The 3842-nt window shown below is 42.0% G+C and overlaps 1 pseudogene; it reads right to left on the bottom strand.

The window, feature by feature from the left end:
• Positions 1–581: 581 nt before the first annotated feature.
• LOC108540599 (heat shock cognate 71 kDa protein pseudogene) lies at positions 582–3070 on the bottom strand (annotated as a pseudogene).
• Positions 3071–3842: the final 772 nt, after the last annotated feature.

The following is a 3842-nucleotide window of genomic DNA, read 5'->3' as shown; positions in this document are numbered from 1 at the left end:
CTTAACACAGTGTTAAATTATATATTTTGTGCCAATTTTAAGTATTTTTATTTAAGACATTGCATTTTCCACTTACAATACAGTGCTTATAAAGTGCAATGTTATTTCCCTCTCCTGTGCACATGTTGCATATTCAAGTATTGAGAATTCCCAGCAACCTACTACAGCAGGTGAACTTTTAAAAACTGCCACAGAGGCCGGGCGCGGTGGCTCAAGCCTGTAATCCCAGCACTTTGGGAGGCCGAGACGTGCGGATCACGAGGTCAGGAGATCGAGACCATCCTGGCTAATACGGTGAAACCCCGTCTCTACTAAAAAATACAAAAAACTAGCCGGGCGACGAGGCGGGCGCCTGTAGTCCCAGCTACTCGGGAGGCTGAGACAGGAGAATGGCGTGAACCCGGGAGGCGGAGCTTGCAGTGAGCTGAGAGCCGGCCACTGCACTCCAGCCTGGGAGGCAGAGCAAGACTCGGTCTCAAAAAAAAAAAAAAAAAAAAAAACTGCCACAGAATTTGCTACAGATTTAGGTCCTTCAATGTTTTAAATGTGTGGAACAATGCTACATCTATATTTATGTTAGATTAATCAAACTCTTCAATGGTGGGCCTTGAGGAAGCACCACCAGAGGGAGGAGCTCCACCACCAGGGAATCCCCCAGGCATTCCTCCTGGCATGCCTCCTGCACTCTGGTACTGCTTGGTAATGATGGGATTGCAGACTTTCTTCAACTCTTTCTGCTGATGTTCAAATTCTTCCTTCTTGGCAGCCTGACTCTTATCCAACCAGTTGATAACTTCATTACACTTGTCCAGAATGTTCTGTTTGTCCTCATCATTAATCTTACCTTGAAGCTTCTCATCTTTGACAGTTGCTTTCATGCGGAATGACTAGGACTCAAGTGAATTCTTGGATGACACCTCCTATCTTCAGCTTTGTACTTCTCAGCTTACTGGATCATACATTCAATGTCTTCCTTGCTCAAAGGACCCTTGTCATTAGTGATAGTAATCTTGTTCTCTTTTCCTATACACTTGTCCATGGCAGAGACACTGAGGATGCCATTGGCATCAATGTCAAAAGTGACTTCAATCAGAGGAACACCATGGTGTGCCGAAGGTATATCTGTGAGTTCAAACTTGTCAAGCAGGTTGTCATCCTTGGTCATAGCACACTCACCTTCATAAACCTGAATCAGCACACCAGGCTGGTTGTCACAATAGATAGGCTGTCAGAAGGTCTGTGTCTGCTTGGTAGGAATGGTAGTATTGTGCTTGACGAGGATAATCATGACTCCACCAGCAGTTTCAATACCAAAGGAAAGAGAGTTGACATCCAAGAGCAGCAGATCTTGAACATTTTTTAGTTTTGTCTCCAGATAGGATGGCTGCCTGGACAGCTGCACCATAAGCAACAGCTTCATCAAGGTTGATGCTCTTATTCAGTTCTTTTCTGTTGAAGACATCTTGCAGAAGCTTCTGAATCTTGGGGATGTGAGTAGAACCATCAATAAGGACAATGTCATGAATCTGTGACTTGTGTAGTTTGGCATCTCGAATGGCTTTTCTACAGGGCCCAGGGTGCCATGGAACAGGTCAGCATTCAATTCTTCAAATCGGGCACAGGCAATGGATGTACAGAAGTCGATTCATTCATAGAGAGAATCGATCTCAATACTGGCCTGGGTGCTGGAAGAGAGAGTATGCTTAGCATGTTCACAAGCAGTANACTCACCTTCATAAACCTGAATCAGCACACCAGGCTGGTTGTCACAATAGATAGGCTGTCAGAAGGTCTGTGTCTGCTTGGTAGGAATGGTAGTATTGTGCTTGACGAGGATAATCATGACTCCACCAGCAGTTTCAATACCAAAGGAAAGAGAGTTGACATCCAAGAGCAGCAGATCTTGAACATTTTTTAGTTTTGTCTCCAGATAGGATGGCTGCCTGGACAGCTGCACCATAAGCAACAGCTTCATCAAGGTTGATGCTCTTATTCAGTTCTTTTCTGTTGAAGACATCTTGCAGAAGCTTCTGAATCTTGGGGATGTGAGTAGAACCATCAATAAGGACAATGTCATGAATCTGTGACTTGTGTAGTTTGGCATCTCGAATGGCTTTTCTACAGGGCCCAGGGTGCCATGGAACAGGTCAGCATTCAATTCTTCAAATCGGGCACAGGCAATGGATGTACAGAAGTCGATTCATTCATAGAGAGAATCGATCTCAATACTGGCCTGGGTGCTGGAAGAGAGAGTATGCTTAGCATGTTCACAAGCAGTACAGAGGCGTCTTATAGCTCTCTTCTTCTCACTGATGTCTTTCTTATGCTTGCGCTTGAACTCAGCAATAAAATGGCTGACAATTCAGTTGTCAAAGTCTTCTCCACCCAAGTGGGTGTCTCCAGTTGTAAGTTTGACTTCAAAGATTCCATCCTCAATAGTGAGGATTGACACATCAAAAGTGCCACCTCCCAGGTCAGAGATAAGCACGTTTCTTTCAGCTCCAACCTTTTTGTCTAAGCTGTAAGCAATATCAGCAGCAATTGGCTCATTGATAATTCTAAGTACATTGAGACCAGCAATAGTTCCAACATCTTTGGTAGCCTGATGCTGAGAGTCATTAAAGTAAGCTGACACTGTGACCACAGCATTGGTAACAGTCTTCCCAAGGTAGGCTTCTGCAATTTCCTTCATCTTTGTCAGAACCATAGAGGGCACCTCCTCTAGATAGAAGCTTTTGGTCTCTCCCTTGTATTCTACTTGGACCTTGGGCCTGCCAGCATCATTCACCATCATGAAGGACCAATGCTTCATATCAGACTAGACAACAGCATCATCAAATCTGCATCCAATCAGATGTTTGACATCAAAAACCATGTTGGTGGGGTTCATTACAGCTTGATTCTTTGTGGCATCACCGATCAATCATTCAGTGTTCGTAAAGGCGACATAACTTGGAGTGGTTCAGTTTTCCTGATCATTGGCAATTATCACTACTTTTCCATGCTGGAAAACACCCACACAAGAGTATGCAGTGTCAAGATCAATACCAACTGCAGGTCCCTTCGACATGGTTGCTGGCATGTAGGGCCAACTCTGACTACAAAGAAAGACACAGAAACCTCCAGAACTGCAAGCATGTTCAATGAGCTATATTTACTTCTTGAAGGGGAAAATAGATGTAGTTTAAAATTTCATAGCAAATACTATGGAACAAAAAAATGATGTCAAAAACATTATGATAAAAACTCATTGATATGCTGACAAACATTATTACCTCAACTATCATCTGCTGAATTAAAACATAGTACCAAAGCGCAAGTAAAATGAAAATGAATATAATGACAAATAAATGTACTAATGCCCTTACAAGGGCTCCCTGTAGTAGTTAATTATAATTAAGAAGTATTGTGATTAGGTACTAAAAAGTTGATCTGTTTCCATACTTTTTCTGAAGATTTTCCTGATTACCCTTTTCTGCGTTTATATTTCATCTACTTCTAGTTCAGTTAGTTTTATATTTATGTTCTAAGACATGCTTTACTCTGAACAATGCATAAGGTCTTAGAGGAAAATGACCTTTGAAGGCACTTTCTGGGATAATGTGTCAACATTTCAGGCTACCAAGTATTTATTGAATGCCCACTCTGTGTTAGGCATTGCACTTGGCATTAGGAATACAGAGGTGTGTACCAGGGCCCTAGCCTCCAAGAAAATGTTTCACTTTTAGAAATACATTTAAATAATTTAAAAAGGTTATATAGTGTAGAATTTCCTAACTTAGCGTGACTAGATAAAATACCTAATTTTCAACATCAGCTTTGAATAACTTGTGGAGAGTTTT

Source organism: Rhinopithecus bieti, unplaced genomic scaffold (genome assembly GCF_001698545.2).
Source record: "Rhinopithecus bieti isolate Rb0 unplaced genomic scaffold, ASM169854v2 scaffold_19899, whole genome shotgun sequence".
Classification (NCBI taxonomy): Eukaryota; Metazoa; Chordata; class Mammalia; order Primates; family Cercopithecidae; genus Rhinopithecus; species Rhinopithecus bieti.
The sequence above is the reverse complement of the archived record's forward strand: the minus strand, read 5'-3'. Positions and strand labels throughout refer to the sequence as shown.